Below are 27,750 nucleotides of genomic sequence, written 5' to 3'. Positions count from 1 at the left end.
GGTCTCAGCGTCACAATGACGCTGATCCCGACTCTGCAATAGATTACTGTGGCCTGCAGCAGGCCAAAGTAATCTATGACCGATGTATTTGATCTTTGCTGTGTATATACTCAGCATTGATCTCTATGAGAGATCATTGCTGTGTATATACAAGTCCCTCAGGGAGACTTCTAGTTAATGTAAAAAGAAAAGTAAAAAAGTGTTTTTATTAATAAAAAATCCCCTCCCTTAATAAAAGTCCAAATCACCCCCCTTTTCCCATTTTATAAATATAAATTAATAAATAAACAAATAAATAAACATATTTGGTATCGCCGCGTTCGTAATCGCCCGAACTATTAAATTATCACATTCCTGATCTTGCTTGGTAAACGGCGTCAGCGCAAAAAATTCCAAAGTGCAAAATTGCGCATTTTTGGTCGCATCAAATCCAGAAAAAATTTAATAAAAAGTGATCAAAAAGTCGTATATGCACAATCAAGGTACCGATAGAAAGAACACATCATGTTGCAAAAAATGACACCTGAAACAGCCCCATAGACCAAAGGATAAAAACGTTATGGGTATGGGAATGGAGCGATTTTAAGGAACATATATTTGTTAACAATGGTTTGAATTTTTTAAAAGCCATCAGATAATATTAAAGTTATACATGTTACATATCATTGTAATCGTAACAACTTGAGGAACATGCATAACAAGTCAGTTTTACCCCAGGACGAACGACGTAAATGCAAAACTCCCCGAAACCAAAACAAATTTGTTTTGTTTTTTTCAATTTGACAGCGCAAATGATTTTTTTCCGGTTTCGCAGCATACTTTATGGAAAAATAATGCCTGTCATTGCAAAGTACAATTGGTTTAGCAAAAAATAAGTGCTCATATAAGTCTCTTGGTGAAAAAATGCAAGCGCTATGGACTTTTAAACATAAAATGGAAAAAGCAAAAGTGCAAAAAACGAAAATTGGCTTTGACCTTAAGGGGTTAATCAATGGATGACACGTTTTATCAGATGAGATCATCTGATCTGTTGAGGGTTCCCTTAGAAACACATTATCCATTGATTTAAGTCTTACTGCTACGTCTACTACAACTCCTATCATCTTTGATGTGAGAATCCTGAATCAGCTGATAAGCACCTAAGCCTCACGGATCTCCTGCACAACTGCTAATACCCCCTCACCAGACTGCACCCCCTCCGGAGCAGCAGTATCAGTGATAAGTAGGATAATACCCCCTCACCAGACTGCACCCCCTCTGGAGCAGCAGTATCAGTGATAGGTAGGATAATACCCCCTCACCAGACTGCACCCCCTCCGGAGCAGCAGTATCAGCGATAGGTAGGATAATACCCCCTCACCAGACTGCACCCCCTCCGGAGCAGCAGTAGTATCAGTGATAGGTAGGATAATACCCCCTCACCAGACTGCACCTCCTCTGGAGCAGCAGTATCAGTGATAGGTAGGATAATACCCCCTCACCAGACTGCACCCCCTCTGGAGCAGCAGTAGTATCAATGATAGGTAGGATAATACCCCCTCACCAGACTGCACCCCCTCCGGAGCAGCAGTATCAGTGATAGGTAGCATAATACCCCCTCACCAGACTGCACCCCCTCCGGAGCAGCAGTATCAGTGATAGGTAGGATAATACCCCCTCACCAGACTGCACCCCCTCTGGAGCAGCAGTAGTATCAGTGATAGGTAGGATAATACCCCCTCACCAGACTGCACCCCCTCTGGAGCAGCAGTATCAGCAATAGGTAGGATAATACCCCCTCACCAGACTGCACCCCCTCCGGAGAAGCAGTAGTATCAGTGATAGGTAGGATAATACCCCCTCACCAGACTGCACCCCCTCCGGAGCAGCAGTAGTATCAATGATAGGTAGGATAATACCCCCTCACCAGACTGCACCCCCTCCGGAGCAGCAGTATCAGTGATAGGTAGCATAATACCCCCTCACCAGACTGCACCCCCTCCGGAGCAGCAGTATCAGTGAAAAGTAGGATAATACCCCCTCACCAGACTGCACCGAACCGCACTGAACATAGCCTTTCTGTGTTTTAAATCCATTCCTGGTTTTGGTTGCAAAATACTGAGAAAAAATACAGTGTGGGAACAATAGCCTAAGACACCATGCTTACCGCTCCCTTTGCTCTGGTGCACCCCCGTCTGCTTCTCCTGGTCCTGACTCACTGACAACCTGCTCAGCCAATCACTGCGATGTCCTGCCACAGCCATTGATTGTGAATATTTGCAGTCTTTAAAATGTTAACTGTTATTTGAATGAACTTTTGACATATGAGAGGTTTAGCTTGGTCGGGGTCTCTCTGTGATATTAACAGCCAGGTGAAGCATCACTCCCAGGCCTTGTGCGCAGTCCGGCTGATTACAGGTCTCAGTCTCCACTGTATTATATGAAGCTTGTTTCATGTACAGTAATCAGCAGAACCCATAAGATATAGTACATGTTATTATATGGCCCAGATTGCAGCCGGACTCCTTATGCTACGTTTACACGAAGCGATAATTCGCCCAATCGATCGTTTAACGATTTTGAAGTAAGTATTTGGTTTTTATAACAATCAGTGTTTAGAGGAATAAATCGTTAGAAAAATCGGAAGAAAATTTGTAAGAAAAATTGTTAATGCGATCATTTTTAAGATCGCTTAAGCCCATCTTTTACATAGGGTGAATCTTTGAAAGACTGTTTACACAAAACGATCTGCAAATTTTTTGCGAACGATGAACAACAATTTGAGAACATGTTGAAAGATCAAAATGAACGATTTTTCGTTCATTGCTTGATCGTTTGCTGTGTTTACACAGAACGATTATTGCTCAAATGCGATCGTTATTGCGAAAATCCGAACGATAATCGTTCCGTGTAAACGCAGCAATAGGGTACATTTACACAGAAAGATTATTTGGCTTCAAATCTGGCAGATAATCTGTCAAAGCCAGAAATGGATTTGAAAAGAGACGAAATCTCAGTCTTTGCTTCATGACCTGATCTCTGTTTATAGTCTGTTCCTGACTTTGGCTTCAAATCTTTGGCTGATAATCTGTCAAATAATCTTTCTGTGTAAATGGACCCTTATGGTGCTTTTACACAGGTAGATTTATCTGACCAATTTTGGAAGCCAAAGTCAGGAATGGACTTGAAAAGACAGGGAATCTCAGTCTTTCCTTTATGACCTGCACCCTGTTTATAGTCTGTTCCTGGCTTTGGCTTCAAAAATCTGTCAGATAAATCTCTCTGTTTAAACGCACCATTATGCTAAGTTTACACAAGGCGATTATTGGCCCGATCGTACGATTAACGATTTCGAAGTAATGATTTTTTTTTATAACGATCAGCGTTTAGACGGTACGATATATCGTACGGAAAAATCGTTTTGCGATCGTGCACCCGCAGCCCGGCCCGCCCGCAGCCCGCCCCCCCGCTTAACCGCAGCCCCCTGCGCTTCCCCGATTGCCACCCCCGCCCCTCCGATCGCCACCCCCGCCGCTCCGAACGCCACCCCCGCCGCCGCTCCGATCGCCCCCCCCACCGCCGCCGCCCTGATCGCCACCCCCGCCGCCGCTCCGATCGCCCCCCCCCACCGCCGCCGCCCTGATCGCCACCCCCGCTGCTCCGATGCCCCCCCCCGCTCCAATCGCCCCCCCCCCCCCCCGTCGCCACTCCGATCGGAGCGGCGGTGGGTGGGGGTGGCGATCAGAGCGGCATCGGTGGGGGTGGCGATCGGAGCGGTGGGGGTGGCGATCGGAGCGGCAGCGGTGGGGGTGGCGATCGGATCGGCGTCGGGGGGGGGCGATCGGGGAGGCGGGGGTGGCGATCAGAGCGGGGGTGGCGATCGAGCTGGTGCAGGGGGCTGCGGATGAGCGGGGGGCCGGGCTGCGAGCAGGGGGCCGGGCGGCGGGCGGGGTTGCGGGCGGCCGGACTATCGCGCAACCACTGTTTACACGGAACGATCGGCAAATTTTTTGCGATTGGCGAACAACGATTTATGAACATGTTAAAAGATCAAAATGAACGATTTTTCGATCGTTCGCCGCGTTTACACGTACGATTATCGTTCGAATTCGATCGTTATCGCGAAAATTCGCCCGATAATCGTTTTGTGTAAACGTAGCATTAGACTTGGGTGTTGGGTGTCTCAGCCCTGACACCAATTAAACTTTTAATCATGTCTGTCAACATTTTGTATTGACATTAAAGGGGTACTCTGGTGAAAAATATTTTTTTCAAATTAACTGGTGTGAGGAAGTTACACGAATTGGCATATTACTTCTAATTAAAAATCTCCAGTCTTCCAATACTTACCAGCTGCTGTATGTTCTGCAGGAAGTGGTGTATTCTCTCTAGGCTGACACAGTGCTCTCTGCTGTCACCTCTGTCCATGTCAAGAACTGTCCAGGAGAGGTTTTCTATGGGGATTTGCTGCTGCTCTGGACACTTCCTGACATGGACAGAGGTGGCAGCAGACAGCTTTATGCAAAGTCGCTGTAGTAACGTCAAAGGTTTGGCGCTAATTATGTCTGTGTATGTAGGGTGGGCCCCAAAAATCTATTTCCCTGGTGGGCCCAAGGTACCCCAGTCCAAAACTAGTACCCTGTGTGTATAAGATAGGGCTTGCAATACTGCCAAGTTTGTTGGAAAACAGATCAACAAGCTGTAGGCTGTAGCTTTGCCTGTCGTCTTAATCCATCCTGGTAAATGTACAACTCGTGTTGAGTAGCTGACAGCATTCCTTATCAAGAGAAAAAGGCTTTACATTTAGAAACTAAACTTGATCCATCAAAGAACATGTATTACTTATCCTACAGCAGGCAGAGAAATTTATATATTTGTGTCTGTGAAAAATTGCTTAAGAGTATTAGAAGTTCTTATAAGCATTTCAGGTTTCTCGCAATGGAGACATAAAGTATGTCAAGCTGTATGGTTTAACACTATAAATTATTATTATTGGAACTAGATCTGTGCAGAAGTAAGAGTAGAATTCTGTTAGAGGTGTGATGAAAAGAAAGCCCCCAAGGATCAGATCCAGCCATTAAAGTGTAACTATCATTTTTAAAAACTTCTGACATAATACATGGTACACAATTTATAACACAGTGGTGCCTTGGATTACGAGCATAATTCGTTCCAGGACCACACTTGTAATCCAAATCCACTCTTTAACCAAAGCAAATTTCCCCATAAGAAATTACTGAAATGCAGACAATTGGTTCCACACCCCCAAAATAAATATTTATTATTCTGAATAACATGCAAAACTAATGAAAAAAAACATTCAGAAACAGCAGAATATGTGATATAATAAGTTACTGTACAGTAATGGAGAGGATGGGAAAAACAAGGGCTGACAGAGACTGCAGGGGGAAAGGAGGAATGAGCAGTACAGATGTGGGCACAGTATAGCAACACTCTCTATCCAGGGAGAGAGGGGTTACAGCTATGGAGAGATTACCTCTACAGTCCTGTCCCCTGATGCAGGCCCCAGCCTGAAGTGGATCTGCTATGATTTGGAAGGTGAGGGAGACTTCCTGGTCAGAGTACAGTGCTGTAGACCCTGCTATGCAGACTATGCCCCTCCCCTGCTCCCCCTCCCACCCAGTACAGGGAGCTCTTAAACCAAGTTACAACTTTGAAAAACTGTGAGCTCTTAAAGGGGTTGTCCGGCGATAAAAAATTATTCACAGAATAACACACATTACAAAGTTATACAACTTTGTAATGTATGTTATGTCTGTGAATGGCCCCCTTACCCGTGTCCCACCACCCCCACCCGTGTACCCGGAAGTGTGGTGCGCTATACATTACCTGTCACGTGCCGACCACGGTCTCCGATCCTCAGCAGTGACGTCTTCTTCGGGAGCCCAGCGGATCTTCCCGAGTGCCAGCTGCCCTCTGCAGCGTCATCCGAAGCTCAGCCGCGATTGGCTGAGCATAACTGTGCTCAGCCAATCGCGGCTGAGCTGCTGATGACGTGGCCGCGTCATCAGCCGCTCAGCCGCGATTGGCTGAGCACAGTTATGCTCAGCCAATCGCGGCTGAGCTTCGGATGACGCTGCAGAGGGTGGCCGGCACTCGGGAAGATCCGCCGGCCTCCCGAAGAAGACGTCACTGCTGACGATCGGAGACCGTGGACGACACGAGATGCGGTGAGTATAATGCACCACACTTCCGGGTCTAGCGTGGGTGGGGGGAAACACGGGGAAGGGGGCCATTCACAGACATAACATACATTACAAAGTTGTATAACTTTGTAATGTGTGTTATTCTGTGAATAATTTTTTATCGCCGGACAACCCCTTTAAACCAAAATTCTCTTAAACCAAGGTACCACTGTACATAACACAACCAGACTAAAACTAAGCTCTTATTCCCAGTCTAGAACACAACCTTACCGACTTGAAAATATGCTAATATAATGTTTAAACTGAACCAATAATACAATCATGTAATACATAAAAAGATTGATGCTGTAAATTGAGCTGTAATCTCTCATCCCCATAAAGCTGCTGAAAATCAGTAATAGGGATTCCACTGCATTTTGCTTCTGCTCTGTACCCCCTCCCATTGGAGACGTTGATCATGTGGGCTCAGTCTATGCAGTGGGCTGGGTTAGCTAGTTACAAGCCATCACACTACTGAGATGGAGCACACGTAATCCAGTACAGTGGGACGGGTTATCGCCTATAACCCTGCCCACTAGTGATACAAAGCACACATGGTTCAATTACCTCACTGCTTTGTCTGTGCCATTACATGGACATTTATATACACTCACCGACCACTTTATTAGGTACACCTGTCCAACTACACGTTACCACTTAATTTCTAATCAGCCAATCGCATGGCGGCAACTAGGCATGTAGACATGGTCAAGACAATCTCCTGCAGTTCAAACCGAGCATCTTTATTCGGAAGAAAGGTGATTTGAGTGCCTTTGAACGTGGCATGGTTGTTGGTGCCAGAAGGGCTGGTCTGAGTATTTCAGAAACTGCTGATCTACTGGGATTTTCATGCACAACCATCTCTAGGGTTTACAGAGAATGGTCCGAAAAAGAAAAAACATCCAGTGAGCGGCAGTTCTGTGGGCGGAAATGTCTTGTTGATGCCAGAGGTCAGAGGAGAATGGGCAGACTGGTTCCAGCTGATAGAAAGGCAACAGTGACTCAAATAGCCAACCGTTACAACCAAGGTAGGCAGAAGAGCATCTCTGAACGCACAGTACATCCAACTTTGAGGCAGATGGGCTACAGCAGCAGAAGACCACCCGTTACTAGCATGGTGTACCTAATAAAGTGGCCGGTGAGTGTAAGTGAATTAGGGCTATTTCCTGTAGTCTGTGGTACACAGTAAACATAGTCCAGTGTTTACTGTGCACCATACAGCATATACAGAGAAAGCAGTGGGCAGGGACAGAAAGACATCATCTTCTAATAATCTGTAACAGATTTACTAAAACTCAAAACGGAGGAACAGAGGTATCAAATACCCCAGGGGGGAGCAGGAAGCAACACCGGTAAGTAAATGTACGTTCTGATGCAGGTGGGGGGCTCAGAGATCAGGCTATCTGCAGGACTGTGGCTATTAGCCGACTGACAGCTGCATTTAAATGTATTATGTGCCCCTTTCCCTGGGTCTAGTGGGGGGATCTCTTCTTTTTTGATCCCTTCTGCTTACCGGGCCGGGGCTCAGCATGGCACTGATCCCGGCTCGGCAATGTGTAAATCTGATCTGTAGCTGACCAGAATCTGTTGTATTAAATATACTGCAATGATCTCTGAGAGGGGGGACTAAAAGTTAAAGTAAATAAAAATTAAATAAACATGTCAGTTTTACTGTAGGATGAATGGCCTAAACACGAAAACCCTCAAATATGAAAGCAAATTCCTTTTTTTATTTTTTTTATTTCACTGCACAATTTTCACAGCATACTTTAGGGAAAAGTTAAGTCTAAAATCAGACCCCTGCCTGAGTGCAGGGGCCTAATCGTTCTAACCATAGCAGCCCAAACGCATTAAGCATTGACTTGGTTGCTGTGGAAACCCCCCTAGAGCAGCTCCGGGGGGTGAAGAGGGGGTCAGAGGGAACAGATCTCGCTCCGGATTCCCCATGGACCACGGCGCCTATGGGGTTAACTGCCTGGGGGGAAGCTGGATAAGGCTTTGTGAGCCTCCTCCCGGTGCCCGATCACCATTAGGGACAGCAGGGGGAGGCAGGGAAAGAATGACGTTTGGGAAACGTCACTATTGCGGCAAGGGATTAAAGAACCGAATGTCCCATAGGAAATAATAGCCACACTGTACAGCACTAACAGCCAATCACAGCACATATGCAAATAGCTGGAATATAGCAGGTCTTGTCAGTCAATGCCTGACAACATCCACGCAGTCACATGTCCACTATTGGCCAATAGAAGATGTAGAAGATAGAAGGTCCTTAACCATTTTGTCGCACTGACATGAATAAGATTGTCATGGTAACCGAGCAATGATCTTTGCCTTTATAAGGCCAGGAATCAGTGAAGCAGCAGAGGCAGTCAGTGAGGTAGCAGAGCTGAGTCAGTAAGTAGCATAGCTCAGTCAGTGAGGTAGCAAAGCTCAGTCAGTGACAAGCAGAGCTCAGTCAATGAGTTAGAAGAGGTTAGTCAGTAAAGTAGCAGAAGTCAATCAGTGATGTAGCAGAGCCTATACCCGCATAGCACTGCAGAGCCGAGCCAGTGATGTAGCAGAGCCTATACCCGCATAGCACAGCAGAGCTAAGCCAGTGGTGTAGCAGAGCCGATACCCGCGTGATGTAGCAGAGCTGAGCCATTGATCTAGTAAAGCCGATACCCGCATGGTACAGCAGAGCTGAACCAGTGATCTAGCAGAGACGATACCCGCATGGCACAGCTGAGCTGATCCAGTAATATAGCATAGCCAGTACCCGCATGATACAGCAGAGCTGAGCCGAAGACGTAGCAGAGCCGAAATCCGCATAGCACAGCAGAGCTGAGCCAGTGATGTAGCAGAGGCTATACCAGCATGACACAGCAGACCTTAACCAGTGATGTAGCAGAAACTTTACCCACATGGCAAAGCAGAGCTGAACCAGTGACATAGCAGAGCCTACACCCACATGACACAGCAGAGCTGAGCCAGTGATGTAGCAGAGCCAATACCCGCAAACTGAGCCAGTGATCTAGCAGAGCCAAAACCCGCATGACACAGCAGAGCTGAGCCAGTAATGTAGCAGAGCTGATACCCGAATGACACAGAAGAGCTGAGTCCGTGATGTAGCAGAGCTGATACCTGCATAACACAGCAGAGCAGAACCAATGATCTAGCAGAGCCAATACCCGCATGACACAGAAGATCCGAGCCAGTGATGTAAAAGGAGCCGTTACCTGTATGACACAGCAGAGCTGAGTCAGTGAAGTATCAAAGGTGAGTCAGTGAAGTAGCAGAGGTGAGTCTGTGATGTAGCAGAGGTGAGTCACTAATGTAGCAGAGGTGAAGGTACCAAAGGGGAGGTACTAAATTCGTTCTTAATAGGGCGGTACCAAAGCCGCTCTTAAAATGATATTACATAAGTTACCCTTAAAGTACAGTATCTAAGTTGCTCTTAAAAGGATGATACGTAAGTCACTCTTAACCCCTTAAGGTCAAAGCCAATTTTCGTTTTTGCGCTTTTGCTTTTTTCACTTTATGTTTAAAAGTCCATAGCGCTTTCATTTTTTTTTACCTAGAGACTTATATGAGCGCTTATTTTTTTGTGAAACCAATTGTACTTTGCAGTGATAGGCATTATTTTTCCATAAAATATGCTGCAAAACCGGCAAAAAATCATTTGCGCTGTCAAATTGAAAAAAAAAAAGGAATTTGTTTTGATTTCGGGGAGTTTTGCATTTACCCCGTTCGCCTTATGGTAAAACTTATGCATGTTCCTTAAGTCGTTACGATTACAACGATATGTAACATGTATAACTTTTATATTATGTGATGGCTTTTAAAAAATTCAAACCATTGTTAACAAATAAACATTCCTTAAAATCGCTCTATTCCCAGGCTTATAGCGCTATTATCCTTTGGTCCATGGGGCTGTGTGAGGTGTCATTTTTTGCGCCATGATGTTTTCTTTCTGTCGGTACCTTGATTGTGCATATACGACTTTTTGATCACTTTTTAATCCTTTTTTTTTATTTGATGCGACCAAAAATGCGCAATTTGGCACTTTGGAATTTTTTTTGCACTGACGCCGTTTACCGTGCAAGATCAAGAATGTGATAATTTAATAGTTCGGGCGATTACGAACGCGGCGATACCAAATATTTTTATTTATTTGTTTATTTATTAATTTATATTTATAAAATGGGAAAAGGGGGGTGATTTGGACTTTTATTAGGGGAGGGGATTTTTTATTAATAAAAACACTTTTTTACTTTTTTTTACATGAACTACGGGGACTTGTATATACACACAGCACTGATCTCTCATAGAGATCAATGCTGTGTATATACAGTACACAGCAAAGATCCATTTAATCGGTGATAGATTGCTTTGGCCTGCTGCAGGCCACAGCAATCTATTGCCAAGCCGGGATCAGCATCATTGCGATGCTGAGGCCCGGCACGGGCAGATGAACGGATCTCCCCCCGCGATCGCATCGCAGGGGGGAGATCCGTCCCACTAGACACCAGGGATATGAAGTGTAAAGCACTTCAGTGCAGCTTTCAGGTTTGACAGCTGCATTGAAGTGCTTAGTTAGCCGAGACCCGCACCGGCTAATAGAGGCGCTCCCCGGCTGCAGATCACAGCCGGGAGCGGCGCTGTTCAGAGCGGGGTCCCGACAGAGCCCCTCTCTGAACTCCCCCCGTAGCACCATGACGTTCCAGGTACGTCATGGATCGCTAAGGGGTTAAAGGGACGGTACAAAAGTTACTCTTAAAGGGACAGTACTAAAGTCACATTTAAAGCGAAAGTATTAAAGTTGTTCTTCAAGGGCAGGGGCCAAAGTCACTCTTAAAGGGACAGCACTAAGGGGGGCGTGGCGAGCAGCTGGGGAGTGAGGACGTGTTCTGGCCGAGCTCCTGCAACAGTGACTTCCAGCGACCATTTGCCCGACTTGGTGACTTTGTTGACCACCCGACTAACTGCCCCTCCGCTCTGTGACCCTGCCTTGCTGCTGACTATGCAGACCGGAGTGGCACGGTGGGCCCTCCGGCCCCGCTCCTCTTCCCCAGCGGCACTCCAAGATAGTGACGTCCCCGGGATGACAAGCAACTCTGCTCCCACTTCAACTGTGGGGTCCAGCTACACAATGAAGGTGAGGAGAGATCCCACTAGCGGCATGCGGGGGCCGCGATCGGTCCTTACAAAAGTAATATGGGACCCTCCTCACGGCCATGATAGCTCCTCCTCACCTCCCTCATGGCCTCAGAGTTCCCTCACAAGTTGCACTAAACAACTCCGGCCTCCCTAGGCTGGATTACAAAGCCCTTATTTAGACACAGGAGACTTTACTACTCACACTACAATACGTAAGGAAATAGTAGCACCACAACTGCATCTCCATGACAGAGACACAGAAGCTCTTTCTCATGCTGACACTACCAACGCTGTTGCAGGGGACTGCTTTGACAAACTCTCCTTCCCAGATAACGCTCCACTTACACAATCCTCTTTTAAAGCAATGTTTATAGCCTTCCAAAATTCTATAAAGATTAATCTTGAGCGCATTGTGGACACTTTTACAACCTCTATACAGGAAGTTAAGTCAAGCATAAAACGCACTGAAGAAAAAGTGCAGGACATTGTGGAGGCGCACAATTCCTCTGCCGATTTCTCTTGTGCATTAGAGGACAGCATACAGCTGCTACAAACTACTATCGCAACTTTAGACGACCATTGAAGACGTAATAATGGCAAAACTAAATTTGCATTTCCAGGAAAATACATAGTGCTTGAAAAGAGCGCCCCTTTACCAGTGACTTCCATTTAAGAGAAAGTTGGATACCATTCCTTTAAGAGCGACATGGGTCCCGTCCCTATAAGAGTGACTTGGGTCCCATACCTTTAAGAGTGACTTGGGTCCCTTTAAAAGTGACTTGGGTCCCGTCCCTTTAAGAGCTACATGGATCCCTTTAAGAGCTACATGGATCCCTTTAAGAGCAACTTGGATCCCTTTAAGAGGGACCTGGGTCCCTTAAAGGGACCCAGGTCGCTCTTAAAGGGAATCATTTCGCTCTTAAAGGGATCCAGGTCGCTCTTAAAGGGACCCAGGTCGCTCTTAAAGGGACTCAGGTCGCTCTTAAAGGGACCCATTTAGCTCTTAAAGGGGCCCAGGTCGCTCTTAAAGGCACCCATTTTGCTCTTAAAGGGACATATTTCGCTCTTAAAGGGACCAAGGTCGCTCTTAAAGGGACCGATTTATCTCTTAAAGGGACCCATTTTGCTCTTAAAGGGACCCATTTTGCTCTTAAAGGGACACATTTCGCTCTTAAAGGGACATATTTCGCTCTTAAAGGGACCCAGGGCGCTCTTAAAGGGACATATTTCGCTCTTAAAGGGACCAAGGTCGCTCTTAAAGGGACCCATTTTGCTCTTAACCCTTTGAGGACCAGGCCCAAAATGACCCAGTGGACCGCGCAAATTTTGATCTTACTGCTTTCGTTTTTCCCTCCTCCCCTTCTAAGAGCTCTAGCACTCTCAGTTTTCTATCTACAAGCTATGTAAGTGCTTGTTTTTTACAGGAATAGATGTACTTTGTAACGGCGTCATTCATTTTACCATAACATGTATGATGGAATTCCTAATATATTATTTATGAAGATATAAATAGGTGAAATCGTAAAAAAGAATGCAATATGGTAACGTTTGGGGGGTTCCTGTGTCTACGTAATGCACTATATGGTAACAGCGGCATGACACTATTATTCTATAGGTCAGTCCGAACACAACCATATGCAGGTTACACAGACTCTCTAATGTTATATATGTATTTTTTTATGAAATCCTTTTTTTTGGCAATTAAATATTAATAAAATGGGCCTATTGTGACGCTTATAACGGTTTTATTTTTTCACCTATGGGGCTGTATGGGGTGTCATTTTTTCCGCCATGATCTCTAGTTTTTATTAATACTATAATTGTGAAGATCGGACGTTTTGATCACTTTTTATTGATTTTTTTTTAATATATAATGTAACATAAAATCGGTAATCTGAGCACTTTTTCCCCTCTTTTCGTGTACGCCGTTTACCGATCACAATGACGCTTGTTATATTTTAATAGATCGGACAATTACGCACGCTACGGTATATTATATGTTTATCTATTTATTCATTTTTATATGTTTTATTTATATAATGGGAAAGGGGGGTGATTTAGACTTTTATTGGGGGAGGGGTTTTGGGGTAGTGTGTTAGTGTTTTGAACTTCTTTTTTTTTTTACACTTTTGAAGTCCCTTTGGGGGACTTTTACATACACTACTTTGATTTCTACACTGATGAATGCTATGCCATAGGCATAGCATTGATCAGTGTTATCGGCGATCTGCTCATTGAGCCTGCCTGTGCAGGCTCAGTGTAGCAGATCGCCGATCAGACCGCACGGAGGCAGGTGAGAGACCTCCGGCAGTCCGTTTCAACGATCGGGACCCCCGCAGTCACACTGCGGGGGTCCCGATCGGTAAGTGACAGGGGACTCCCCCTGTCACTTACACTTAAACGCTGCGGCGTTTAAGGGGTTAATGACACGCGGCAGCGCGATCGCTGCAGCGTGTCATTACCGGTGAGGTCCCGGCTGCTCACTGCAGCCGGCCCCCACCTCCTCCTTCATAGCGGGAAAAACACCCAGGACGTAAGGTTACGTCATGGGTCGTCTGGGGACAGACTTCCATGACGTAACCCTACGTCCAGGGTCGTCTAGGGGTCAAAGGTACCCATTTTGCTCTTAAAGGGACCCATTTTGCTCTTAAAGGGACCCATTTTGCTCTTAAAGGGACCCAGGTCGCTCTTAACCCCTTAAGGACAGAGCCTGAAATGGCCTTAAGGACCGGAGCAAATTTTATGAATTTGACCAGTGTCACTTTATTCATTAATAACTTCGGGATGCTTTTACCTATCCGGCTGATTCTGAGATTGTTTTCTCGTGACATATTGTACTTCACATTTCTTGTAAATTGGAGTCGATACTTATAACGAATCTTTATGAAAAAAACCAAAATAGCGTGAAAAATTGTGAAAAAATGCATTTTTCCAACTTTAAAACTTTTCTGCTTATACAGAAAATGGTTATACCACATAAATTATATATTAAATAGCATTAGCAACATGTCTACTTTATGTTGGCGGCATTTATTAAACTATATTTCATTTTTTTTAGACAATAGGAAGCTTAAAACATTAGCAGCAAATTTCCAAATTTTCAGTAAAATTTCAAAATCAGATATTTTTAGGGAACTGTTCAGGTTTAAAGTGTATTTGAGGGGACTGTGTGTTAGAAAGCCTCACGAAGCACCCCATTTCAGAAACTGCACCCCCTAAACTCTGCAAAAGCACATCCAGAAAGTTTTTTAACCCTTTAGGGGAGTCACAGAAATAAAAGCTAAGTGTGTAAGAAATTTGAAAATTTTAATTTTCTGTGCAGAGATTTTATTGTAATCCAATATTTTTCATAATTATAAACCTATTACCAGAGAAATGCACCCCAATATTGATTGCCCCATTTCTGCAGTTTATAGAAATACCCCATATGTGGCCCTATTGCGCTATTTGACGCAACCACAAGCCTCAGATATAAGGGAGCGCCTAGTGAATTTCAATGGCTCCGTTATTTTTGGTCATTTTTGACTGTACCACTTCAGGTTGGCAGAGGCTCTGGGGTGCCAAAACCTAAAAAACACCCCTAAAGGGACACCATTTAGAAAACTACACCCCTCAAGGAATGTAACAAGGGGTGCGGTGAGCATCTGGACCCCACAGGTGCTTCACAGATTTTCCAAACAATATGGCTTGAAAAAAGACTAAAGTATTTTTTACACTAAAATGTTGTTCTAGCCTTCAATTTTTCATTTTCACAAAGGGATAAAAGGAAAAAAAAAACACAAAACATGTAGCACAGTTTCTCCCGAGTACGGAAATACCCCACATGTGGACATAAAGTGCCAAGCGGGCGCAGGACGAGCCTCCAAAGGGAAGGAGCGCCAATTGGCTTTTGGAAGCTGGATTTCACTGGAATGGATTTCAAGGGCCATGTCGCATTTACAGAGCCCTCGTGCTGCCAAGACACTGGAAACCCCCCACAAGTGACCCCATTCTGGAAACTACACCCCTCAAGGAATCTAACAAGGGGTGCAGTGAGCATATGGACCCCACTGGTGACGGGCACAAATGTGGAAAAATGTGACGTGAAAGTGAAAATTTTCATTTTTTCACTTTCATGGCACAAATGTGCCCGTCATCCAGGGGTCCATATCCTCACTGCACCCCTTGTTAGATTCCTTGAGGGGTGTAGTTTCCAGAATGGGGTCACTTGTGGGGGGTTTACAGTGTTTTGGCAGCACAAGGGCTCTGTAAATGCGACATGGCGTTCATCATCCATTCTAGCCAAATCCAACCTCTAAAATCCAAATGGCGCTCCTTCCCTTGGGAGGCTTGCCCTGCACCCACATGGCGCTTTATGTCCACATGTGGGGTATTTACGGACTCGGGGGAAATTGCTCTACACATTTTGTGTGTTTTTTTCTCTTTTAACCCCTTGTGAAAATGATAAATTCAAGGCTAGACCAACATTATAGTGTAAAAAATTTAATATTTCATTTTCACGCCACATTGTTCCACATTTGTGCCCGTCACCAGTGGGGTCCATATGCTGACTACACCCCTTGTTACATTCCTTGAGGGGTGTAGTTTCCATAATAGGGTCACTTGTGGGGGGTTTAACTGTCTTGGCAACACAGGGGCCTTTTGAATGCAACATGGCCCCTCGAAATCCATTCCATCCAAATCCAGCCTTCAAAAACCAAATGGCGCACCTTCCCTTTGGAGGCTTACCCTGCACCCGCATGGCGCTTTATGTCCACATGTGGGGTATTTCCGTACTCAGGGGAAATTGCTCTACACATTGTGTTTTTTTTTATCTTTTAACCCCTTGTGAAAATGAAAAAATCAAGACAAGATCAATGATTTAGAGTAAAAATTTTAAAAAAATTACACTAAATGTTGGTCTAGCCTTGATTTTTTTCCATTTCCACAAGGGGTTAAAAAAGAAAATGAACACAAAACGTGTAGGGTAGTTTCCCCTGAGTACGAAAATACCCCACATGTGGACATAATTTGCCATATGGGCACAGGGCAAGTCACCAAAAGGACAGAGCGCCATTTAGAGGCTGGAATGGGGGATGGAGGCCATGTCGCAATTACAAAGCTCCTGTGCTGCCAGAACAGTAGAAACCCCCGACAAGTGACCCCATTCTGGAAACTACACCCCATAAGGAATCTAACAAGGGGTGCAGTGAGCATATGGACCCCACTAGTGATGGGCACATGTGTAGGACATGTGCCGTGAAAATAAAAAATACCATTTTTTTTCATTTTCACGTCCCAAATGTGGCCGTCACCAGGGGGCCATATACCCGCTGCCCCACTTGTTAGATTCCTTATGGGGTGTAGTTTCCAGAATGGGGTCACTTGTGGGGGGTTTCTACTGTCCTGGCAGCACAGAGGCTTTGTAATTGCATCATGGCATCCTCTAATGGGAATGTCAGCCATACCTACTTAGCTGGGGAAAAGGGACAATTCTAATTTATTTGGGGGTATTAGGCCAATTATTAGTTTATAAGGTTGGAAATGACAGGTGTCCATCAAATTCAACCTGTGTTGATCCAGAGGAAGGCAAAAACCCCTCGTGAGGCAGACGACAGTAGCCTCATCACTGGGGAAAAATTCCTTCCCGACTCCATAATGGCGATCAGAATAATCCCCGGATCAACGTGACCCCTGAAATAGGAATAAGGGACAGAATTTAGATAATGTAGAACCCCAATGACGTGTGGTGCGCCTTGGAGCGATCCAGTATGCAGAGGCCGGGGGGATCAGGACAGGCGTCACACTGGTAAATGGTGTCCTTCCTGATCCCCCTGTTACACCACACTCTGCACTTCTTCTGGGGTCTCCTGTTCTCCAGTGTGGGGGACGTCACCTGGAAAATGTTGTCCTGGTGCGATACGGGGTCCTTCATATCCAGAAGCGCTGGGTCCGCTCCATGGCTGCTAAATATTAGGGCTTTATTACTACTTCTGATATGTTCGGATCGTGCCGCAAGCTACAGTAGCTCGGGCAGCGAGGGACCGGAAGAGGGGGTGCTGGTATAAAGGTTATCCCCGTACGGGTGGTGGTGACCTTTATCCAGCAGTGGGAAGATCAGTTCCCGGACGATCTCCCCACTAACTCCGAGGATGGGGGGGGGGGCATCTGGTGGCTGGATTCGAGTGTCCCTTCCTTCATACACTCTAAGGGTACGTGCACACTGCGGAATCGCGAAGGATAACCCTTTGTGCATTCCGCAGTTGGCACCCGCCGGCGGACTGATGCAGGCGCACGTCTCCGTCCGTGTCGTAGACTCCATTCTATGCACGGGCGGATTCCGCTCTGCGTCCAACGTGTTGATGGAATGACGGATGATGGAATCCGCCCATGCATAGGATAGAGTCTATGACACAGGCGGAGACGCGCCCCTGCATCAGTCCGCCGGCGGGTGCCAGCTGCGGAATGCACGAAGGGTTATCCTTCGCCATTCCGCAGTGTGCACGTACCCTAAATCTGTAAGTGTACCCTGAGGTACTCTCACAGAGTTTGTAGAATTTCACGCCATACCGTCATCTCTTATTGGGACGGTACTGGCGGAAAAGACGTGTCTGGGGGGCAGCGTACGCTACGCTACTCCCAGACACGTCACTGGATGATGAGGAGGATGAGGATGAATGGAGGAAAGAAGGATCCCCCCAATTCATCCTCACTGGCTGTTTCGGTGTCGGAGGCAATAATAATGTATGCGTCCGACACCGAAAACACCCTGGGGGCCATCTTTATATGGGGATTGGTATATGGGGTATGTAGTGGTGTAGTGTCAAACTTTATTCAATGTAGTGTGGTGTAATGTAGTGTTTTTTTACGTGTTTTTTACAGTAAGTATACAAAAAAAACCTACGCCAAAAATGGTGTTGCTGATGAATGCCGCACTTATGTTCGGCACTTATAAGCAGACCGTGGCAGTAGGATATAAAAAAAAAACACCCTACGCCAAAAAGGAGGAGTTGCTGATTAGCAGCGCACTTTCGTGCGATGCTGATCAACACTCAGCGGCGATAGGGTGCGGAAAATAGAAAAAAAAAAAATTGGGAAAAATTTTTTTTTTTTTACTACATTCTGAACATCCCTGTAGTGGCTGATACGTGTATTACACTTATCAGCCGCTAGGGGGCAGCAGAGCGCAAGATCCGAAAATAGACGACGCTGGAGCCGGAAAAATACGAAAATAGACGACGCTGGAGCCGGAAAGAGACGATCGGGACTCACGGAAGAAGCCGAAGTCCCAACAAGAGGAAGTGGACGCCGGGAACCCGGAAGACGCCGATCAGGACCCCGGGACAGGTGAGTAATGTACAAATACCTGCTCCGGACCCCTCAGCTACCTAGCTGAGGGGTCCGGAGCAGGTATTTATTACTTGTGGGGACTTTGATCGCCGTGAACGGCCGGCCGGCTGGCCGGCCGTTCACGGCGATCGGGACGGTGGTACCGTGACCACCATTACTTTTTACAGTAATGGCGGTCGGTGCCGTCCTCGGACAGCACCGACCGCCATTTTTTTCCGGGTCATCGGGCCACCGATGGCCCGGAAAGGTTCCGATCGCCGCTATGGGCTTATCAGCCAATAGCGGCGATCGTCGGCATGGGGGGGGTTAACAACCCTCCATGCCGACAGGGAGAGATGGCCTGCTATGTATTATAGCAGGCTATCTCCCCCGATCGGGACCCGGCCGGCCGCGGCGCCCGTTTAAAGGGATGACGTACCGGCACGTCATGGGTCCTTAAGTGACAGTGATCCATGACGTGCCGGTACGTCATGGGTCCTTAAGAGGTTAAAGGGACCCAGGTCGCTCTTAAAGGGACATATTTTGTTCTTAAAGGGACATATTTCGCTCTAAAAGGGACAGATTTTGCTCTTAAAGGGACCCAGGTTGCTCTTAAAGGAACATATTTCGCTCTTAAAGGGACCCATTTTGCTCTTAAAGGGACATATTTCGCTCTTAAAGGGACCCATTTTGCTCTTAAAGGGACCCAGGTCGCTCTTAAAGGGACCCATTTTGCCCTTAAAGCAGGGGTGGGGAACCTTTTCCATGTCGAGGGCCGGTCGGGCATTAATAAAATCATTCGAGGGCCGCATACCATGTGCGGCAGTTAGTAGCGTGGGTTTGCAGCACCCGGGGCAAGGCAAAGTATTGTTCCCCTAGTGCCCCTGCTATTGTACTTAACCCCCAGTGATGCCCCTGCTATTGTAGTTAACCCCCCCCAGTGATGCCCCTTGTAGTCTAGTTAACCCCCAAGTCATGTCCCTGGTAGCCTAGTTAACCCCCCCAGTGATGCCTCTGGTAGGCTTAGTTAACCCCCATCAGGCATGTCCCTGGTGGCCTAGTTAACCCCCATCAGGCATGTCCCTGGTGGCCTAGTTAACCCCCATCAAGCATGTCCCTGGTGGCCTAGTTAACCCCCAAATAAAAAAATATAAACATCCCACTCACCTTACCTCCGCTCCCACGCTGCCCATGTCCTCTTCTGTCCCAGGTCCTCTGTGCCGGTCTTCTCCTGCAGGCGGCGCGCGATGAAATGACGTCATCGCGCGCGGCCCGCAGGAGACCGAAGACACGCGCCGCTCTGCTGGGGAAGAAACCGGCATAGACAGCATCCTCCTGTGTCCGGAAGCTGTCACAGACACCGGAGGATGCTGTGTATGCCTGCTCCTTCCTCCTCCAGAGCGGCGCGCATCACAGGGGAGCTGCAGGCCGCGGGCCGCATCTGGAGGTCTCAGGGGCCGGATGCGGCCCGCGGGCCGGAGGTTCCCCATCCCTGCCTTAAAGGGACATATTTTGCTCTTAAAGGGACCAAGGTCATTCTTAAAGGGACCGATTTTGCTCTTAAAGGGACCGATTTTGCTCTTAAAAGGACTGATTTTGCTCTTAAAGGGACCCATTTGGCTCTTAAAGGGACCCAGGTCGCTCTTAAAGGGACCCAGGTCGCTCTTAAAGGGACCCAGGTCGCTCTTAAAGGGACCCAGGTCGCTCTTAAAGGGACCCAGGTCGCTCTTAAAGGTACCCAGGTCGCTCTTAAAGGGACCCAGGTCGCTCTTAAAGGGACCCAGGTCGCTCTTAAAGGGACCCAGGTCGCTCTTAAAGGGACCCAGGTTGCTCTTAGAGGGACCCATTTCACTCTTAAAAGGACCAATTTCACTCTTAAAGGAACCAATTTCACTCTTAAAGGGACCCATTTCGCTCTTAAAGGGACATATTTCGCTCTTAAAGGGACCAATTTTGCTCTAAAAGGGACCCATTTCGCTCTTAAAGGGACCCAGGTCGCTCTTAAAGGGACCCAGGTTGCTCTTAAAGGGACATATTTCGCTCTTAAAGGGACATATTTCGCTCTTAAAGGGACATATTTCGCTCTTAAAGGGACCCAGGTTGCTCTTAAAGTGACTCGGGTTGCTCTTAAAGGGACCCATTTTGCTCTTAAAGGGACCCATTTTGCTCTTAAAGGGACATATTTTGCTCTTAAAGGGACATATTTCGCTCTTAAAGGGACCCAGGTCGCTCTTAAAGGGACCCAGGTCGCTCTTAAAGGGACCCAGGTCGCTCTTAAAGGGACCCAGGTCGCTCTTAAAGGGACCCAATTAGAGTGACTTGGGTCCCTTTAAGAGCGACTTGGGTACCGTCCCTTTAAGAGCGACTTGGGTACCGTCCTTTTAAGAGCGACTTGGGTACTGTCCCTGTAAGAGCGACTTATGTAATTCCTCTTACACAGCGGCTTGGGTACCGCCCCTTTAAGAGCTGCTAGGGTACCGCCCCTTTAAGATCGGCTTGGGTACCGTCCCTTTAAGATTGGCTTGGGAACCATCCCTTTAAGAGCAGCTTGGGTACCGTCCCTTTAACAGTGGCTTGGGTACCGTCCCTTTAAGAGCGGCTTGGGTACCGTCCCTTTAAGAGCGGCTTGGGTACCATCCCTTTTAAGAGTGGCCTGCGTACCGTCTCTTTAAGAGCGGCTTGTCTACCGTCCCTTTAAGAGCGGCTTGGGTACCGTCCCTTTAAGAGCGGCTTGGGTACCGTGTCTTTAAGTGCGGCTTGTATACCGTCCCTGCTACACGCCTGCCTCAGCTCTGCTATTTTACTGACTGACCTCTGCTACTTATAATGGTAAAGATCATTGCTCGGTTAACATGACAATCTTACTCATGTCAGAGGGACAAAATCGTTAAGGACCTTCCATATATTACATCTTCTATTGGCTAATAGTGGACATGTGACTGTGGATGGTGTGATACAATGCATGACGAGACCTTAGAGTTCCTATTGGCTGCTATATTTCAGCTATTTGCATATGTGCTGTGATTGGCTGTCAGCGGTTAGAGTGTGGCCACTATTTTCAATGGGCCATTATTTTCTATGGGAAATTCGGGGTCTTTAAACGTAAATTTCTTAAAAGCGACAAATCCGATCGAAACGAAAAATAGATAGCACACCACACACCGCCGAGGGCTTTGAAACGCAGTTTGAACGGAGTCTGTGCGCAAAGCGGTTCGGGCTGTATTATGCGCAGAAAATTGGCTGGAAGAAGAAACGGAAGAAGAAGAATACGGATTACAATATAGTGCTTTTCAAGCACTATAATTATGGGTGTACTGGAGTCGATTACGGCCCTTGAGCTACACCACTACATTCAACGTTTCGTTAAAGCAGCACTCCCAGATTGCGTCCACAGAGAGCTTGTTATTGACTGGGTAATTGACTGGATCCCTAGACCCCAACATCTTTCATCCAAGGTCCCTAGGGATGTCTTGGTGCGACTACACTATTTTCATGTCAAAGCTGCTCTGCTGGAAACTTTTAAAAAGAAAGTTGCTCTCCAAAACGAATTTGCCATGATTTCTATCTATACAGACTTGTGCTCACCTACATTACAATAGCGCAGAAACCTTGTCCCAATTACTAAAACCTTGCGAGCTAACAACATTTTGTATTCTTGGAGATACCCTGCTCCATTAACTGTTTCAAAAGACGGAACTTTCTCAACAATCTGCAATCTGGCTGACGGAGAATGACTTCATGCTTTATGGAACATTACGATCGACACCTCAGTCCTATAAAGTCTATGATTACAGCCGGAGGGACTGGCTGACACTTGGGGCACACCACAGCACAGGCCAATAATAGCTATCGTGAACTCACTTTACAAATGACTACTGCGGACTTACCTTAGGCAGGATGCTTGCCTCATACCTTACTTCATATATTGCACACATCGCATACCCCTTGGCATTTGCTGGACTTACGTGCCCCTACCCCACCTAAGCTAACCATATGTTAGCACTTTTGTTGGCGCCATATTAGGCTTATGTTTGTGTTGTCGATTGTAGTAGTAGATACTGTGTTATTTGTTTTATGTTGACTTTGATACTATTCTAATTTTTCATGTGCTGCACAAATACCATTTACATTGCTAACCACGACTGGTTCAATTTAGGTACCCACGTTTGATAGCTAACACTCCACTGTTCACTCACGACTGTTATAGTTTTATGAGTGATTATATTGATACATGAAATCTAGAAGCCACTTTTGATGACTACTCAACGACTTTCCACCTTTACAACCTAACCTGTGACCAACACATGATCCAATACTATGCGACTCCTCTCCGTTATTACTCCACTATGAGCAATATTTTACCTGGCAATATTTTATTTGTGTTCACCTCCATTGCATCCATAATATGACTCAGCTACTATTCCGTGTTCGCTTTCGTAGCTCCAAACTTCTTTTAGCTCACTTTATGATGACTACATTCATTTTATTTCGGCGAATGCTGCACCCACATTTCCTCGCATATCAATAGCTATTGCCGTTAAGCTATCTTGCTCTCCATTATCGCAAGGCTCTCCATGTTTTGCATCATCTTGTTTTGGTGTGTGTGTGTTATGTTTAATGTTCAGGTGTGACCCCTTAGCCCCTGGTATTGTGTTATGACATACTTTATAACATGGTCTCAAGGCAACTTCGAATATACTCTGCTGTTTGGTAGATACAAACTTAAACTTTCTCCTACGCTTAGAATTTTTTGTAATCGACTAATACTGATGTATCATTTATATACCGTAACTGCCATGGTTATTCCTTTCTACAGTAATCACACCTTGGCTATGTCTGTATGTTATATTTGTTGTATATGAAAACTGAAAAAAAACTTTAATAAAAACTATATTGAAACGTTAAAGGGACAGCACTAAAGTTGCTCTTCAAAGGATGGTACCTTTTAAAGGGACAATACATAAACTGGTCTTAAAGGGACTGTATATAGGTCACCTCTAAAGGTTTGGCACCAAAGTTGCTTCTTAACCCTTTAAGGACAGAGCCAATTTAGATTTTTGCGTTTTAGTTTTTTCCTCCTTGTGCTTAAAAGGCCATAGCACTTGCATTTTTCCACCTAGAAACCCACATGAGCCCTATTTTTTGCGTCACTAATTGTACTTTGCAATGACAGGCTGAATTTTTGCATAAAGTACACTGCGAACCCAGAAATAAATTCAAAGTGTGGTGAAATTGAAAAAAAAAAAAAAGCATTTTGTTTATTTGGGGGAAATGTGTTTTTACGCCATTCGCCCTGGGGTAAAACTGACTTGTTATATATGTTCCTCAAGTCGTTACGATTAAAACGATATGTAACATCTATAACTTATATTGTATCTGATGGCCTGTAAAAAATTTAAACCATTGTCAACAAATATACGTCACTTAAAATCGCTCCATTCCCAAGGTTATAGCGCTTTTATCCTTTGGTCTATGGGGCTATGTGAGGTGTCATTTTTTGCGCCATGATGTGATCTTTCTATCGGTACCTTGATTGCGCATATACGACTTTTTGATCGCTTTTTATTACAATTTTTCTGGATTTGATGCGACCAAAAATGCGCAATTTTGCACTTTGGGATTTTTTTGCGCTGATGCCGTTTACCGTGCGAGATCATGAATGTGATTAATTAATAGTTTGGGCGATTACGCACGCGGCGATAGCAAACATGTTTGTTTATTTATTTATTTATTTACTTTTATTTATAACCTGGGAAAAGGGGGGTGATTCAGACTTTTATTAGGGGAGGGGGCTTTTTACTATTAACAACACTTTTTTTTTTACTTTAACACTTATACTAGAAGCCCCCCTGGGGGACTTCTAGTATAAGTGCTTTGATCTCTCATAGATCCATGAGATCGGCACTCGTTTGCTTTCGGCTGCTGCAGCCGGAAGTAAACGAGTGCCGAGCCGGGGACGGCGCCATCTTGGAGCGGTCCCCGGCCGGCTTCAGAAACGGAGATCGCTCCTCCGGGATAACATCCCAGAGGAGCGATCTCCTCCACTAGACACCTGGGAACGGCTGAATCCGGTAATCGGATGCAGCTGTCATGTTTGACAGCTGCATCTGATTACTGTATTAGCGAGCACGGCGATCGGACCGTGCCCGCTAATACCTACGGTCCCGGGCTACACGCGGCACCCGGGACCGCCGCGGTTCAGAGCGGGGTCGCCGCGCGGCCCCGCTCTGAACTCCCTTACCGGCATCAGGGCGTAAATTTACGCCCGATGTCGTTAAGAGGTTAAGGGACTGTACCAAAATCTTTCTTACAGGAAGGGTATCAAGGGTTAAAGTTTCTGTTAAAGTGAAGTCACTGTTAAAGGAATGCTCTTTTCAAGCACTATAAGGACATTTATTAAGGAGTCTAATGTGTGCAACTATTCTAATGGGGATTGGTGTGTATTTTGTTCCAATATCTTGTGACTGATTCATTAAAGTGTAGCACTGCCATAGTAAATGTATCTAATTAAAAAGGCGCAAAAAAGGCGCAAATATAAAAAAAAATTTGCAGTTTTATTCACCTGGTACTGACCAGATGTAAGCCTGCGCCTGTTAATGCGACAGGCAAATGATAAATTAGGCGCTAATCCCAGATTATGCGAACTTTTGGGTGAATACTTAACACAGACAGATTAAAAGATGTCGCATCTAAAAAATAGTCACCTGTCGAATACTGGTTCATAAATAGAACTTGGACCAAAATGGGTGAGAATGCAATTGTTCACCGAAAATTAGGCGCAAAACCCTTGATAAATGTCCCCCTATGTATTTCCCTGGAAATGCAAATCTAGTTTTGGAATTTACTGTGTATTCAGGGAGCCACAATGAATTATAGCCACAATGGGGATATTTTTGATCAAAGGGGAAAATGGGGTAAAATGAAAACTACAAGATTTGAGGATTGTTTTTTTTTTCTAAACAATATAGATAATAGTGAAGGTAAATACTTTTCTGTTCAAAGTCTGACAAGAAATTGTAAGTCTGTAAAAAAAAGAATAAACCAAAGGGCGCCTTCTGGTGTAGTATGTCACAGTCTGAATGACAAACCAGTTATGTGTGTTATGTGTGTTAGGCACAACTCTATTGAAATGTTTTAAAACCTCATAGAATCTGTTGTGGTTCAATATGTCCAGATATAGTGTGTTGCCAAGTGAGGTATACATAATAAACTTCTTATTTAAGAAAATACTCTTTAATAAAAATGAAAGCTCAGTTTATGACGTATAGGCCGAAATGCGTTACTGATAATGACGATCACGCTGCAGCCTGTCATGAACACCTTAAGTGTAAATGCGGGGATACTTAACGCTTTACCGAATCGCTGGAGGAGTTCTCCTAATCTATGTGTGATCTGGTCGGCATTCGGCTCATAGAGTCTGCCACAGGCAGTCTTTATGTGCAGAACACCGATAACACTGATACATGGGGGGTTTAAGTGTCAAAAATAAAAAGTAAAAATGTTTTTAAAAATATCCCAAAGCCCCTCCCTTAATAAAATATTAATTCAACCCCTCCCCCCCCTCCATCCCATTGTATAAATAAAACATGTAAAAATATACAAACATGTTATATACCGGAGCATGCATTATTTTCCAATCTATTAACATTTAACAAAAGTGATCCTGTATGGCAAACAGCGTAAATGAAGAAAGGGAAAAAAATGCCAAGATTGTCGATTTTTTTTGTTACATTATATATAAGAACTAAAAATCATGGCACAAAAAAAACTACATCCCATATATCCCCATCGGTGAAAAAAAACTGGTATAAGAGTCACCATTTTAATAATCTATTGGAAAAAAGGTTTCATAAAAAAAAATAATTAGGAAATCTTTGTAAACTTCCATACTTTTGTGTTTGGACTGACCTATAGAATAATGGTATCATATAAATTTTACCGTGACTAGCATTACGTAGAAACGGGAACCCTACAAAAGTTACAAAATTGCACATCCCCCCTCCCAATTTCACCAATTTTATTTTCATAAAAAACTATTTTGGGGGTTTTCTCATACATGTTACAGTGAATTGAAAGGTGACATTACAAAGTACATTTGTTCCTGAAAAAAACAAGCCCTTTCATGGGTTTGTAGATAGAAAAATGAAAGCGCTATAGCTCTTAGAAGGCGAGGAGGAAAAAACAAAACTGAAAATTGGTGCGGTCATTTACACCATTTTGGACTGGATCATGAAAGGGTTAAATGGGCTGAACTTGCAAGTGACGCACAGGGCCCAAAGGGAGGTTGTTGTCAAATGTCTATGCACTCAGGGCCGGATTAAAGGGAGGGCACCAGGGGCACGTGCCCCAGGGCCTTCACCACTAGGGGGCCTCAACCAGCCCAAACCTGGAAGTAGGGTTTGTAAAAAAAAAAGCAAACAGTAGAGGATACACAACCTCACACAGAGTGTTGTGTATCCTCACGTTTTGCTGCTAACCATGGCTGCAGCAGCCTGTGTGTCCTGTGACTCCTGCTTCTCCCTGTGAGGACTGTGATATGGCTGAGAGACTGGAAACCAGGGCAGCTGCAGGACGGGATACCCTGCTCAGTGTGAGCTAAAGGACCTGTGGTGATGTTAGGCCCATGTGATGAGGGAGGAGCCAGACTCTGCAAGCTGTCGGAAGGGATGTGTATGGAGAGGAGCTCATGTCCGTATGAGCAGGTAACCAGCCCCTCAACGTACACACACACACCACAGCACTGCCTGTTACACACAGACACACCGGCCTTTTACACATACATATCTTTTATTAATGCTCACACACATACAGCTCTGCTATTTATACTTGCACACTCTGTACTCTCCACATTGCTCCCTTAAAGCCACCCCCCCCAGTTTCCACAACATTGCTCACATTTTGTGGTGAGACCCAATACCCCTTCAGTGGCACAGTGCACAGTATTGCCGTACTGCTGGACAAATAGCCTCTTTCCCCATTCCCACATGATGTCTGCAATGTGGCTGTTATATAGTATCTAGATTAATCAGGCTGAAGTTGGTTACTTATTCAGAGGATTTTTATTTTTCTTGTTTTAGTCATTATTCTTACCCAAAATGTGTAATATTCATAACCT

At 45.3% G+C, this 27,750-nt stretch overlaps 1 protein-coding gene across 3 annotated transcripts in view; it reads right to left on the bottom strand.

The window, feature by feature from the left end:
• The window catches only part of GULP1 (GULP PTB domain containing engulfment adaptor 1), a 378,289-nt gene that overhangs the window by 271,021 nt on the left and 79,518 nt on the right, over nt 1–27,750 (bottom strand). The window lies entirely within an intron of this gene.

This window comes from Dendropsophus ebraccatus, chromosome 9 (genome assembly GCF_027789765.1).
Source record: "Dendropsophus ebraccatus isolate aDenEbr1 chromosome 9, aDenEbr1.pat, whole genome shotgun sequence".
Classification (NCBI taxonomy): Eukaryota; Metazoa; Chordata; class Amphibia; order Anura; family Hylidae; genus Dendropsophus; species Dendropsophus ebraccatus.
Note: the sequence above shows the minus strand (reverse complement) of the source record. Positions and strands in the feature narration are given on the sequence as shown.